The following is a 16744-nucleotide window of genomic DNA, read 5'->3' on the forward strand; positions in this document are numbered from 1 at the left end:
TTTTATGCTTTACTCATTTCCATGTCCCAGTGTCCAGCACAGGACCAGGCACATTGTAGATGTTTAGGAAGTGTTGGTTGATTAAATGAATGAATGAATGAATGAATGAATGAAAGCACATCTGACATCATAGAATAAATTGCTGCACTGATAGTGAGGAGAGATGCTTCCTTTCCAGCATAATATTCTATGAGACCACAGAATTTGCTCTGCAAATAGTTGGGTTCCTTCTACCAATTCCATCTGCTGCTGTGAACAAGGCTAAGTTTACTTAATCATAGGTAAGTTGGAGAAAGTGCCTGCCCAAGGGGTCTGTCCTGAGCATGGCTTTCCAACTGTAATATTGTCAGGAGCATCCTGAAAGGGTTAAGACCCTTGCCTTGGTGCTGGTCTTGTGCCATCAAGCCAGTGTGCAGCGTGGCCTGGCTGGCAAGATCATCCAACGCTTTGAGCAGAAGAGATTCCACCTCATGGCCACGAAGTGCCTCTGGGCCTCTGAGAACACCTAAAGCAGCACTACATTCACTGGAAAGACCGCCCATTCTTCCGCAGGCTGGTGAAGTACAGTCCATTTGGTGTTCACAGTGTAGAGATTATTTAATTGGAAATGGAAGCCAGTATTAAGGCCAATATTGCAACAGAAATAATTGAATGTAAAAACCACATGTGCTTTGGGGACTGGGACACAGAAATTTAATTTTTGTTTCCTCACTTATTTGTTGGGTGATGTAAGAAGGCTCTTTCCCCTCTCTGAACCTCATCCATTAAATGGGGATCATAGGAGGCTGGAGTTGGGGAGTTTGGACTGATTAATCTATAAGTTCCTTCCGGCTGTGATATGCCCTGTCTGTCACTTCCATGGAACCAGATAAACAAAAGACCAGCTGAAACAAATTGCTGGAAAGTGATGGGGAGGGAGTTCTGGGAGAGGATCCCAGTCCTCGTGAGGTCAAGCTCATGGTTTAGGAACCAAAAGCTCAGAAATGCTCTGAAACCACAGACGATCAAATCCACCCACTGGAGATTCAGTACATATTTGCTGAAAATTGCAAACTGAAAGCAGACATTTTTGGGTTGTTTGGAGGATGCATGGCTAGACCTAACCAGGGTGGTGGGTATACAGGGCGGTTTATTCAAACGGGAGAGGCCCTGTCTGCTGTCTGGGACCTGCATCCTATTGGGGGAAAGCACGTTCCTGGCCCATCCACCCTGGCCATCAGGACTTAAAGATTCCTTGCTTGGGTCTTGCTCAGGTACTGTGCTTTAAGAACCTGAAGGGTGTTCTTTTGACTCACTATTTTATAGAGACAACAGCAGGGTCAGTTGAGAAGAACTGAAGCCCAGTCTCAGAAGTGACTTGCAGCACATACTTTTTTGAAAAAATTGAGAGATAATTCACACACCGTACAATTTGCCCTTTTTGAGTATCTAATTCAATGGTTTTTAGTATATTCCCGAAGTTCTGCAATCATCTCTGCTGTCTAATTCCTGAATAGTCTCATCACTCCAAAAGATATCTTGAGGCCAGGTGTGGTGGCTCACGCCTGTAATCCCAGCACTTTGGGAGGCCAAGGCAGGTGGATCATGAGGTCAGGAGTTTGAGACCAGCCTGGCCAGTATTGTGAAACCCCGTCTCTACTAAAAAAAAAAAAAAAAAAAAAAAAAATAGCTGGTTGTAGTGGCACGTACCTGTAGTCCCAGCTGCTCAGGAGGCTGAGGCAGGAGAATCAGTTGAACCCGGGAGGCAGAGGTTACAGTGAGCTGAGATTGCGCCACTGCACTGCAGCCTGGGTGACAGATCAAGACTCCGCCTCAAAAAAAAGAAGAAAAAAAGGTATCTTGTGTATGTTAGCAGTCACTTCCCACTCCCCTCTCCCCCGCGCCCTTGGCAACCACTAATTCACTTTTGTCTCTGTGGATTTGCTCATTCCGGACTTTTCATACAAATGGAATCATACAACATGTAGCCTTCTGGGTCTGGCTTCTTTCATTTTGCATAATGCTTTTAAGGTTCATTTGTGCTGACTATATATTTTTCTGAACAATTAAAAATTACAGGCTCCCGCATCACAGTGCAGCTGCCACCTGGCCCAACCAGCTTCCTGGACCATGGCCAACCTGAGTGCACCTTCATCGCCATCAAGCCAGACAGTGTGCAGCATGGCCTGGCTGGCAAGATCATCGAGCGCTTTGAGCAGAAGAGATTCCACCTCATGGCCATGAAGTTCCTCTGGGCCTCTGAGAACACCCGAAGCAGCACTGCATTCACTGGAAAGACCGCTCATTCTTCCCCAGGCTGGTAAAGTACAGGAAATCAGGGCCTGTCTTGGCCATGGTCTGGGAGGGGCTGAATGTGGTGAAGACAGGCCGAGTGACACCTGGGGAGACCAATCCAATGGATTCTAAGCCACGCACCATTTGTGGGAACTTCTGTATTCAGGTGGGGTGATGCATCATTCATGGCAGTGGCTCAGTAATAAGTGCTGAAAAATAAATCAGCCAGGCCGGGCACAGTGGCTCACACCTGTAATCCCAGCACTTTGGGAGGCCAAGGCAGGCAGATCATGAGGTCAGGAAATCAAGACCATCCTGGCTAACATGGTGAAACCCCGTCTCTACTAAAAATACAAAAAATTAGCTGGGCGTGGTGGCGGGCGCCTGTAGTCCCAACTACTCAGAAGGCTGAGGTGGGAGAATGGCAGGAACCCAGGAGGCAGAGATTGCAGTGAGCTGAGATTGTGTCACTGCACTCCAACCTGGGTGACAGAGTGAAACTCAGTCTCAAAAAAAACAAAGAAATCAGCCTATGGTTGAAACAACAGATGCTGGAGTGGATGTGGAGAATTGGGAATGCTTTTACACTGTTGGTGGGAGTGTAAATTAGTTCAACCATTGTGGAAGACAGTGTGGTGATTCTTCAAGGATCTAGAATGAGAAATACCATTTGACCCAGCAATCCCATTACTGGGTATATACCCAAAGGATTATAAATCATGTTACTATAAAGACACATACACACGTATGTTTATTGTGGCACTGTTCACAATAGCAAAGACTTGTAACCAACACAAATGCCCATCAATGATAGACTGGATAAAGAAAATGTGGCACATATACACTATGGAATACCATGCAGACATAAAAAAGAATGAGTTCATGTCCTTTGCAGGGACATGGATGAAGCTGGAAACCATCATTCTCAGCAAACTAACACAGAAACAGAAAATCAAACACCACATGTTCTCACTCATAAGTGGGAATTGAACAGTGAGAACACTTGGACACAGGGAGGGGAACATTACACACTGGGGGCTGTCAGGGACTGGGGGGCTGGGGAAAGGATAACATTAGGAGAAATACCTAATGTAAATGACGGATTGATGGGTGCAGCAAACCACCATGGCAGGTAGCATGGCACCTGCATAACAAACATGCACGTTCCGCACATGTATCCCAGAACTTAAAGTATACATATAAAAAAACCCCAAACAAACGAAGAAACAAACAAAAAACAACAACAAAAAAGAAATCAGCCTATAGTTTAAGCCCAAAGAACCAGCTGACTACAGATCTTGTGCTTATGGCTGGGTCTATGCATGATAGATGGATACAGCAGCAGTCTCTTTCAAGGACTGTTTGGAGTGTCCTTGGACATAGCTCTTCATTCCACTGACTTAGAAGCAGAAGCAACAAGATTGATCATTCTTTTCTAGAGCATATTTACCCATAAAGCCATGGAAACAAGAAAAAAAATTACATATGCCTATCAACCTTCCAGTAGCATACATGAGAGCTTGGTGTGATCTACCAACCTCTACTTAGTAGAATGGATAGAGTGCTGGGCTAGTCTAGCTAGATCTGTTCCAGGTCCTCTCTTCTTCATTAGTCCAGTTCAATTTTGGCCTTTTAAGAATGATGCAGACTTTTAAAATTAAGAATAAAACCTTTGATGTTTTCATTTTTTGTTCCATCTTTGCTGGCAGGTTTAAAAGTCTTTTCTCTGTCCAATGTTATTTAAATAGATGTACATATTTTCCTGTGCGTGTATTTAAACCATACTTTCATGGTTTCCTTTTTATGTTTACAACTTTAATTCTTCTGGAATGTGTCAGCGGTGTGAGATAGGTATCTACTTTTATTTTTTCTCATATGGTTATCCCACACATTTTTTCCTCATTGACCTGGAAACAACGGCATTACCATATCCTACTTTTGACATATGGCTGGGACTACTGCTGCACTTTCTTTCCTGCATTGGTCTGTCTTTTCTTTAGCTGCTAACATACTGTTAAATTTCTTGCCCCTTTATGATATAATTTAATTTTGTTAGGATAAGTTCATATTATCACTCATATTAAAATTCCCTAGTCGTTGCCATGTGTTTATTATTCTAGCTTAGCTTTGTTAATGTAATATGCTGCTTTTGTGTAATGTACATTGCTGCATTATTTAAGAGTTTTAAATTCTGTCTTAGCAAACAATTAGAAGCCAGTAGCTGTGTGACATGTGATAGATAAAGTTGGCTGAGCCTACATGGGCTGAACAGAGATGAGACGGGATGGAAGGACCAAGGAAACACTACATATTCATGAGGCCTGAGACACCAAATGTTTATGACAGCTACACCATCCTTAGACCAGCTCTAACTGCCACCTTGGATCCTGAGGACAAGAGCCACCTCTGAGATGACTGAAGAGAGAACCACAAAGGCCTGGGTCTTTGGTGTCCTTGAGCTACAAAAGCTCCCTCTAACTTAGGCGAGAGTGGAAGATACTTCTATTTTGTTTAAGCCATGATTACATAAAGCTGAACATGATCCCAACTAAATCACCCCTAATTTCATTTTTATATTTGGTTGTCTGAATTAGCATTTGCAGGACGGTGTTAATAACACTGACGACAGTGTACATTCTTCTGGTTACTGATGCAAACAGGACTGCTGCTGGTATTTTGCCAGTAAGCTTCTTGCTGGATTTGATTTTACATAGAGTACATTTGTCACTTTAAGAAAATGCATCATCAATGATGATGATAATGAAATGTTAAATTTTCTCAGATTTTTTTTGTTATCTATCAAAATAATTATATGGCATTTTTGCTTTGCTATATTGAGAAAATGAATTATACTAAGGTTTTTCTAAAGTTGAAACATACATACAACCCCAATCTTTTTTTCTGTATCTCCTCTGTTCACTTCCTTACATAGATGCTCCATTGTAGCTCGTGGCTTTCTCCTCAACCTTCCTTTCATCATTTTTGTCTCCTTAATAATTTATTCTGAGTACTGGGGGAATTGCTTAAGTTTGTCTTCTGATTTCTTGCTCTCCAAAGTGTGATCCAGGGACCAGTGGTATTGGTATCACCTGAGAGTTTGTTAGAAATGAAAATTCTTGGATCCCCACCCCAGACCTACTGAATCTGCATTTTAACAAGATTCCCAGGTAATCCGTGTGCACATTGAAATTTGAGAAATGTTGTAAAATTCCTGGCTGGGCATGGTGGCTCATGCCTGTAATCTCAGTCCCTTGTGAGGCCGAGGCTGGTGGATTGCCTGAGCTCAGGAGTTTGAGACCAGTCTGGACAAATACAAAAAATTAGCCAGGTGTGGTGGCAGGCACCTGTAATCTCAGCTACTTGGAAGGCTGAGGCAGGAGAATCACTTGAACCCAAGAGGCAGAGGTTGCTGTGAGCCGAGATCCCTCCACTGCACTCCAGCCTGGGCAACAGAGTGAGACTCTGTCTCTCTCTCACACACATACACACACACACACACACGAAATGCTGTAAAATTCTGGCAAAAGAGGGAACCCTTTCCAAGTTTCCACTGACAATGCAGCCTTTTCCCATTATTACAGTAGTTTGGTTATTTTAGTAGAAATTTAGGAGAAGACGACTTTGGATCACCATTGAGGATCAGAACTCTTAGTGTCAGGATATGAGGAAGGGCAGTTGGCTGCTGTATCTGATAACATGAAATGAAACTGACAGCCCAAATGTCATCAAAATCACCAGCAGCCCTCAGTCCAACAAGAAAGAATCCTTGTATTACATTTCTGAAGGGCATTGGGCCTCCTCCAGAGGATCTTGCCCACATTCGTTTGACAAATTTACAGATGCCAGCTGGTATCTACATGAAAGCCTCTTGTCCTAAGCTGATAGAGAGGAATAAAGGGATTCCTGTAGAGTGGTTAGGTTTCAAGGATGCATTTTCCTCTTTTCTTGGTAAGTGGAAGAAACTCCTGAGGTTATTGATGAGACAGACGTCCTTCTGTGCTCCAGCACTGTGCCTGAGGGCTGCCTGGGGTTTGGGGGAGGAAACTCACAGCCCTGAATTATGAGTATTTGCATATGGAAAGATACACTCTTTAAAAGAAGACATCATATTGCCGATACCCAATTCTCATCCGTCATGGCAGATTGGCTGAAAAAATCAGGGAAAGGCACAAAAACCTATTGAAATGATTCTAAAGAGAAAAAGAATCTTTCAGACAAACTGACTCATTCCTTATTTATCACCACGAAACTCTTTATTCCCTGGAGAATATTGAAACAATACTAGTGCTAACTCTCATTGTGGAATTGAAAAAACATCCTACCTTTCTTAATAGTTTCATGAAATTGTTGTCTCAACAGGAAATTCTGGTTATTGTCACACATTCTTCTTGTTTATTATTAGTAATAATAACCCTTGCATCACTATTGTGCTCTAATCTTTACAAAGTTTCTCCACACAAAGTAGCTCATTGATCTCTCCTGACAATCTCGTGAGACAGAGCAGGGGAGCAGGGTGGGTGGGCATTGATGTGCCCATTTCGTGGAACTAGGGCTCAGAGGACTTAAAGGACTTTCTCAAGGGCATGATGGGCAGCTGCAGGGCTCACACTTAGGTTTTTTAGCTGCAGGGGAGATTTCCAACACACATTTGGCCAAGCTTGGCCAAGGGTCTAGACATCTCCTGTTCCCTAGAAACTGTCTATGTAAATCCTCTTGTACTTATTACACACCATTGTTGAATTTATGCCAAGAATTTACTGCAGCCTCAATAAGGTGTGATTTATTACAAATCCAGAACAAATAGCTGTTTATAAGTTCTTTTTTATTCTCTAAATTTGATTCATCTCACCTGATGAGAAGGGAGAAGGCATCTTATTTCTGTTGTTCTGTAAACTATCTTCTACTCCTCATTTTTTCCGCACTGAACATTTCATATTTCCCCAGATGTTCCACTTATTTTCCCTGCTCAATGCCCTCACATATATTTTCATTCCTAGAATTCCCCTTACCTTCTTTACCTTCACCACCTTCCTCACTCTTCCTACCCTTAAAAGGACCTAGTTCAAGAGCTATTCCTCTGGTGAGGCCTTTCAGATTCAAAGTTAGACATACTTGGGTTCCTGAAAGCACGTTGAATGCATTTCTGTCATACCGTGTACCTATCACAGTGTGAAAAGTATTTCATTTAGCTCCATGTAAACTGGGAATTCTAACTGGATTGGGAGCTACTTTGGGGAAGGAAGGATATCTTATTCCTCTTTATTTCCCTTGAACTTGGAACCTGACAACTGATAAGAATTCATTAAGGGTTGATTTAATTTCCTTCTGGTTTTAGTGCATTAGGAACTCCTGTTGACCAGATATCACTTTAGTTTTTTCAGTTTAGGTGATAGGAAAGTCTTAAAGGGGACTGTTCAAATAGGGTACGCGCGAGTTGTTATAGCCAATTATTCTAAAGAACAGGAGGTAAAGTAAATTTGTCTCACAGATTTATCTTAGATTCTACTCCTTTGTGTCACCAGATGAGAGTTATTTTAGTGTAGAGCTGCTTTTTCAACATCCTTTATGACTTTTTCTAGGACCAGCCCATCTAGAGGAATTCTGAATTGTCTTTGGTACCAGGGCATTTCCCTCCCGAGTTCTTTTACAATTCAGGAATTAATATTCAATAGTTCTCAACCTTGACAATACATTGAAATCACTTAGGGAGTTTAAAAAATACTGGGGTGAAATTTTCATGGGGTCCCCTGAAGTCTTTCACTGAGTTTGAAACTGTATGTGCACAGAGTGACACTCTGAGAGACCTGGCAAGTAATAGCTACCGGAGGACTGTGAGCTCAACAGAGGTTTTGGTAGGGTCAGTGCTGACAGATGTTGGAATTCTGACTAACCATATTAGAGTCACCTTACTGAATACCCTAGACATTCAGTTGAGACCTCAGAAAGGCTGTATCTTATCTTCAGAAAAAAGTGAACTGCCTTTCAGAAAGAAAGTCACAACACTCTTTAGAGGAAGCAAATACAGTCCAGACTCTCAATGTGGTAGCCACAATGTGCAGCAAGGAACTTAAAATTACGAGAAATATAAAGATGTAGGGAAAGTCACACCAACTAGATGAAAGAACAGTCAGTAAAAACAGATCCAGGGATGATACAGATAATGAAATTAGTAGACAAACACTTTAAAATAGTTATTATCAATATGTTTGTGGATTTCACAGTTTTTGAAAAATCAACAATATGTTTGTGGATTTTTATCATTTCCATTTTTCTGATGAGATTCTCTCACCTGATTTTAAAAAAGAGAACCAAATAGAAATTCTAGAACTAAAAAATTTAATATCTGAAATTTTAAAAAATGCACTAGATTGGATAAGAGCAGATTGGACACTGCAGAAAAAGTGCAAAGTAGTGGAAAAGGCAAATATGTGGGCACATTAACAGATTTGTTTTCTTAGTACCTCAGCTAGGTGATCAAGGTCATCATCAATAGTCATAAATCATGTTGATGGTATGTACCCTTGGTATGATGTGATGAGAATAGCACATTACCTCTATGGTCTTCCTCCCCGTAACTCACAACCCCAGTATCATCATGAGAAAAACACTAGAAAAATCCAACTGAGATACATTCTACAAAATACCTGATAAATATTCCTCAAAACCGTCAAGGACATCAAAAACAAGGAAAGTTGGAGAAACTGTCACAGCCAAGAGGAGTCTAAGGAGACATGGTTACTAGATATTATGTTGCATCGTAGATGAAATGTTGAACACGAAAAGGACATCAGGTAAAAAGTAAAGAAACCTGAATAAAGAATGAGCTTTGGTTAAGAATGTACCAATAATAGTTCATTAATTGTAACAAATATACCATACTAATGTAAGATGCTAATAATAACTGAATCTGGGTGCAGGATATGTGAGAACTCTTGCTACTACCTTTGCCATTTTTCTGTAAATCTAAAACTGTTCTAAAATAGTTTATTTAAAATAATAAAAGGACAATAACAAGTGCTGGTGAGGACATGGAGCAACTGAAACTCACATTCTTTGCTGGTAGGAATGTAAAACAGTATAGTTTTGGAAGTTTCTTGTGAAGTTAAACACGCACTTATCACATAACCCAGCAATCTCACTCCAGGACATTGAGCCAAGAGAAATAAAAACATACTTCCTTACGAAGACTTGTATGTGAATGTTTATAGAGGTTTTAGTCAGAGTCACCACACACTGGAAGCAACAAAAATGTCCACCAACTTCTAACTGGATAAATAAATTGTGTACATCCTTACAATGGAATACAACTAAGCAATAAAAAAGGAATGATCTATATCATAAAAACCGTGAATGACTCTGAAAAGCATTATGCTAAGTAAAAGAAGCCAGACACAAGAGTTCATACTGTATCATTCTATTTACATGCAATTCTAGAACAAGCAAAGCTAATCTAAGGCTTAAAAAAATCAGAACAATGGTTGCATCTTTAGCTCTGAAGACTGAAGGTGACGACGATTTAGAAGGGGCAAGAGGAACTTTCTGAAGTGATGGAAATGTTCTGTATCTTGATAGGCTGTGGGTTACAGGGTGAATGCATTTGTCAAAACATATCAAGATGTGTTCAAAGGTATGCAAAGTATACCTCAATTTTTAAAGAGAAGATTAAAATGCTGATGCCTGAGATTCTAATTTTAATTATTCCATATGCAGCCTTTGAGATTTTTAAAAGCTCCCATAACCAACGTTAAAAATCACTGTTATAAGTATATGTCTAGTGATAGGATCACCCGTCATTTCTGTTTGCCATGTGGATGCTTCTCTCTGGCTCTGATGTGTAGATCCCAGAAGTTGGATGCATGGGTTTACATGCCTGCTTGGTCGCTGGGTCCCCTGAAGATGGTTAATTGGCAACCAACAAGTGCCAAAGGCCCAAGAAGAAGACAGGAGCAGGTTGGAGCCCCCAAAAGCCCCTCCAGCTCTTCTCTTTCTACTTCTTCTGAGAATGGTCTTGCTTATTCAGGGAGTGGATTGTTATGGTGATAGAAAAAGTAAATAGGAAGGGGATCAGAGGAGGTATTATTATGGAGCAGGGGGGATTCTTCCTCCTACACAATTTTAGATAATTTTCTATTCCTCTTTAGTCAGCTGGTATCACACAGACAACAAAGTTCCACTGGATTCTGCAAGCCGACCTGGTCTTAGTTCTGATTTTGTCCTTTTCATGACTACGGAGAGGCTGTAGAAAGAAGGAGAGCAGTACACATCCACGTGGGGAGCATATGCCATCCATTCTGCTAGGAACTTGGTTTCTTTTTTCTGCTTCTAGGTTAACACCAAAACAACACCATTTTCTTGTTAGCAATTTTTCCTCTTTTGAAGATGACCGGCACCCCATTCATATTTTTTAGGACCAAAAAGCTTTTCTTAAAACTTTACCCAACATTAATAAACTGCATAATAAAAACTGAAATAATAAATCTTAACAGTTATTCCATGGCTACTCTGTGTCTGATTTTTCAGAACACATGGCCAAGGTTCCAGAGAGGCCTCATTAAAAACTAAAACTTTGACTAATGATAACTAAAACAATTTCATTGAGGGTGCACTAATAAATAAATGTATAAACTTAGACCCTCCCAACTCCGTAGGTATCTGTGTAGCTGCTGAGTGGTACTCAGTTTCTTGTGCACCTGTGAGAACAGAGAGGCTCATAAGACAGCCCAGTGTGTCTCTGAGCAGCTCTGACTGAAAGCTTTTCCTGGCATGGAGCCACAACTCACATCTCTGTAACTCTTAGACACAGAGAATGTCAAATCCCTTTTCCTGTTTGCTGTCCACAAGCTTTCTCTGCAATAAGTTAAACATCTCTAATTGCTTAACGCTTACCTTCTATGATTTGGATTTTTTTTTGCCCCCATCAGCTTGCTTTCTTTCTCCCACATGAGTCTTAGTTCATTTCCATGCAAATCTAACGTGATTCATCTGAACCCCTGTTATCAGAGCACCTTCTCAGGGTCAGGCACTAAGCTAAGTGCTGTGGAGAAGGCAGGGACAAATCAGGCTTGGCCTTGTAGGAGAGGGAAGGCTTGTCCACAAAGGCCCCGAGTACAAGGCAGGCTGTTATATGTGGCAGGAGAGAGAGAGACTGTTCTCTTTCCACCCCAATTCCTAGGCTTGAGTCTTGCATTGCAGCACATCAGCTAAAGTATACAGCTATGCAATTTCAGGGCACGGTTAGAGGGGGCTGCTCATCAATTTTTTTTTTTTTTTTTGTTTGAGACAGAATCTTGCTCTGTTGCCGAGGCTGGAGTGCAGTGATGCAATCTAGGCTCACTGCAACCTCTGCATCCTGGGTTCAAGTGATTCTCCTACATCAGCCTCCAGAGTAGCTTGGATTACAGGCATGTACCACCATGCCTGGCTAATTTTTGTATTTTTAGCAGAGACAGGGTCTCAACATGATGACCAGGCTGGTTTCGAACTCCTGGCCTCAAGTGGTCCCCCAGCCTTGGCCTCCCAAGGTGCTGGGATTACAGGCATGAGCCACCATGCCTGGCCCAAAAATTTGATGAATGCATGTCAACTGACTAGGTCTCTGTGTTTCAATACCAAATTTTTGGAAGAGAGAATCTGATTGGCCCATCCTGTGCCAGAGATCCACTCCTTGTTCAATCAGCTGTCAGCAGAAGGAGCAGGGTCACCTGATACAAAAGACCATAGTTTCCGGGCTAAGAACAAGGAGAGTTCTATAAAACATAAGTGTGATTGGTGAGGAACTGATTGGCCTCTTAGATATATTGTGGATAGTATTATGGATAGCAGATCTATAATATATAATATACATAGGCAAACATAAGCAATGTATAACATCGGTAAGTATTAATTCTGAGCGATGGGAGTTATCCCCATTTTACAGCCGGGGAAACAGATTCAGAAAGGGAAAGTGACTTTTCCAAGGTTACTACTTGTTAATGGCAAAGCCATGGTTTCAATTCAGGGCTGCCACATTGCTTCTTGGCATTCCTTAAGTCTTTCTGGAACTCATTTTTTTTATCTGCTTATTCATCCATTCAACTAGAAATTCTCCAGCACTGGCCATGGCCTGGCATGATGTAAAGCCCTGGTCACACAGACATGTCTGGAAACCCATCAAGAGCATAAGGGAGGGTCCTTGCCCTGCAAAATCTTATAGTTTTTCTAGGGAGAGGAGACATATGAACACCACAAGTTCAGGCATTGTTGCATAAAGTGCCCCCAGGAGTGAACAATACTGAAAAAGCTATGGGATGGAAGAGTAGAGAGAACTCTGGGGACTGGCTGGGGAAGTCTCCCGGAGAAGGCAGAACTCCATTTAGGTGCCCCAGATTAGAGGGGAGAAAGAAGGAAGGACTTCATACAAGCAGAGAGTTGTGTGCATTCTACCTCCTGAACATCATTCATTTACAGCCGCTTCTCTCCATCCCCCTGGGCCCCACCCTGGTCCAAGTCACTAGCACCCCTTGCCTGGACACAACCTAAGCCTTCAACATATCTACCTTCTTCTTGTCTTGCTCCCCGTCAATGGATTGATATTGTTGATCTTTTTTTTAATTGACAAAATACTTCAATCATATCAAAAAGTATAGTAAACAATGCGAGGGCCACCAAGACACCATCATTTTGATTCAATAGATATAAACATTTCTGCATATTCAGTTCAGTTCTTTTACAGAAGTATGACAATTTCAGCTGAATTCCTGCTCTACCTCTTAACCCTCCCTCCCCTTTCTAATGTTCTGTTAGATTGACCATTATTCCTACACAGTTTTCTACTTTTTCTAGTGATGCTATATTCACAAAGCATATATGGCATTTTGTGTATTTTCATTGGTAATGCTCACATACATAAGGTTCATATCCTTTTGCAACTTGTCTTTCTTTCTCCACTGCTCATTGTTTTTCAGATTTATTCTTGATACAAGGATGTGTTAGGCCATTCTTGCATTGCTGCAAAGGAAACCTGAGAGTGGGTGATTTAAAAAGAGAAGAAGTTTAATTGGCTCATGGTTCTGCAGACTGTACAGAAATCATGGTGCTGGCACCTGCTTCTGGTGAGGCCTCAGAAAACTTACAATCATGGTGGAAGGTAACGGGGAGCCAGCATGTCACATGGTCAGAGTGGGAGCGAGAGAGTGAGGGAGGAGGTGCCACATATGTTTAAACAACCAGATGTCATGTGAACTGAGTGAGAACTCACTCATCACCAAGGGGATGGAGCTAAACCATTCATGAGGGATCTGCCCCCACGATCCAGTCACCTCCCACCAGGCTCTACCTCCAACACTGGGAATCACATTTCAACATGAGATTGGGAGACAAACTTCCAAACTATATCAGTGGAGATCTAGTTAATTCATTTAACTGCTATAGAGCATCCCATTCTATGAGTGAATCACCGTTTACCTGTTTCCCTATAGATGCCTGGTGAGCTCGTTTCTACTTTTTCACTATTAAAAATACTATTAAAAATGGCACTGCAGTGAATATCCTTCCATATATCTCTTTGGGCACATGTGTGTGTGGCTTTTTCCTAGGGTAGAAACCGAGAAATGGAATTGCTGGGTGCTATGGTCTGAATGTTGGTGTGCCTCCAAAATTCATATGTTGAAACCTAATCCCCAAGGTAATGGTATTAGGAGGTGGGGACTTTGAAGGGTGATTAGGTGATGAGAGCTCTGCCCTTGTGAATGGGATTAGTGTGCTTATAAAATAGGCCAAAGAAAGCTCCTTTACCCCTTTTACCATGTGAGGACACAGCAAGAAGGCAACATCTATGAATCAGGTAGTGGTTCCCTCACCAGACACTGACTCTGCTGGCAATCTGACTTTGGACTTCTCAGCTTCCAGTTTATGGCACTTTGTGATGGCAGCCTGGATGGACTAAGACACTGGGCCAAAAATACACAGATCTTCAACTCTACTGGGTATTGCTAAAGGTTCTTTAAAATGGCAGTGCCGGATTCCATGTGCACTCCCCCAGTGTCTGTGAAATAAGAATTCCAGTAGCTTCACATCCTCACAGTCACTTGGTGTTGTCAATGTTTTTCTTTAAAAAAAGCAAATTTCTCCTTTCTTCTTCTATTTTCCATGGCAGACAGAGGAATCTTTCTAAAATGCAAACCTGATCATGCCCCTTCTCTGCTTAAAAACCCTCCAGTGGACCCTCACTGCTCCCTGTAAAACTCCCAGGCTCGAATGACCCACAGGCTCTGGGTGAGGAGCCAGTGCCTGCTCATCTCTCCAGGCTCACCTCTCTCTCCTCCCCTGCCCCAACATGACTAAGCACACAGATACACACATACACATGTGCGTGTCTGCATACCTATGGGCGTGATATTGTCCAATCAAACTAAACCATATACATTTCCCCTAATCTACTGACCTTTTCCTGTTTGAGGGTCTTGAGATACGCTGCTCTCTCTGCCTGAAATATTCTTCCCCTTCCCCACGCTTTACAGGTTGATTCTCTTTTTTGAGGGAGAGACTGTCTCGCTCTGTCAACCAGGCTGGGGTGCCATGTTGGCTTACTGCAACCTTCACCTCCCGGGTTCAAAAGAGTCTCGTGCCTCAGCCTCCAGAGTAGCTGGGATTATAGGTGCATGCCACCACCACACCCAGCTAATTATTTTTGTATTTTTAGTAGAAACGGGGTTTCACCATGTTGGCCAGGCTGGTCTCGAACTCCTGGCCTCAAGTGATCTGCCCACCTTGGCCTCCCAAAGTGTTGGGATTACAGGTGTGAGCCACTGCACCTAGACTGGAGGCTGATTCCTACTAGCCCTCAGCTCTTGGCTTGCTGCCTCCTCCCTGGGAAGCCTTCACAGGCATTCTGAGCCTGCGCGTGATGCCTTTCCTCAGTTTCCCAGCACCCTCCACTTTGGGCCCCATAGTTCTTAGGACGCTGACTTGTGATTGCCTGTTTATCATCTCCCTGTCCCACCATTCTGTAGACTTCCTCATATCAGGGCTTGTGGGCTCAGTCTATTTACTGAATGAATTTCTTATATAATCGGCAGACAGGAGATGGGTCTGGATGGAACAGAAGTGACAAGAGGAGGAGCAGCAGGAAATCAGACAAGAGAGAAAGTGCTGAACCATAACCTCAGAACCCCAATCCCCAGGTAAGGAAACAGACTCGGCAAGATGACTGACCTTGTCTAGAGTCACATATTCGGTCAGCGTCAGAATCGGATTTTATCTGCAGTCTCCTGACTTCACATTGGGGCGCTCTCTGTGGCATTTTAGCTGTGGACAATGGGAAGGAATCAGTATAGCAGGAGAGAGACAGGGCTGACAGGGAGGGCAGGAAGTGCCGGGAGGGAGGCCTTGGGATCCGGGATGCAGGTGGAAGGCTTGGCTCTGCAGACATAACCCTGGGTCCTCTGGGAGGCAAGGAAGGAAGAAACATTGGGTCAGTTTCCTAGAACAGACACTTGTCCAGGCTGCCCAGGGGCCTTGGATGGGCCAGCCCTTCTCCTGGGAGGAGCAGACTTGTAAGCAGAAATGCATCGTCTCCCTGAAGACCCAGCCCACCTGAGTGGCCTCTCCCTGCTGGCATCAGGAGAATGATTTCTCAAGACCTCCCTTTGGCAGGAGGGACACCAGAACCAAGGACAGCCAGGAAGAATTAGAAGCCTAATGCAAGCAGGCAGGTGCGGGCCTGGGGACTGGAGTTCAGTTCCTCCAGCCAAAGGGGCTGCAGAAGGTAGAGGTCAGGCTCAGAGGCTTGGGGTCACTGGCATGTAGAGGAGCCCTTCTGTGCACCTGCTCATGTGTGGCAGGGCAAGGGGACATCAGTAAAATGGGGACAACAATACCTATATGTCATGTGATTATGGTGAGAATTAAGTAAAATTATTATAAAAATGGAAAGGGCTTAGAATAGTGCTTGGCACAGAACATCACTCAGCCGGCTATAGTCATTATTTTTTGCCCACAGGATTGTTGGGAGGAGTGAACAGGGCAGCCAGTGGACAGACCCTGTAAGGCTGGGTCAATGACTATGAGCAAGCTTCTTCTGCTAGGAACTGAACCAGTGAGTCTTGATGAGGATGGGAAATCCAGTGGCCAGAGAGGAGGGGCGTGGCCTCCAGGGAACCAGCCTCCTCCATTCCTTGAGTTTCTGCATCATGGACAGCTGCATCACGGATGACACAGGTCACTTCTGGAAAGATGCTTAGAGCTCACACAATCCAGCTCTCCAGCTGCATACAAGGGGAAACCGAGACCCAGAGGATAGAAGTGACTTGTCCTGGGCCATGTACAAAGCACATCTGGGCCCCACTTCTGGACTCGGACCTAAGGTTCCTTCTTCCATTGCACCAACCTAGGTCTCAGTGTTTGGCATTTCTTCCCACAGTTGTCCTCTGGCTCAGAAATCAACGGGCTCTCACCAGCTCTGAGAACCTCAACCTTTGAGAGCTCCCTGATC

This window comes from Chlorocebus sabaeus, chromosome 12, assembly GCF_047675955.1.
Source record: "Chlorocebus sabaeus isolate Y175 chromosome 12, mChlSab1.0.hap1, whole genome shotgun sequence".
NCBI lineage: Eukaryota > Metazoa > Chordata > Mammalia > Primates > Cercopithecidae > Chlorocebus > Chlorocebus sabaeus.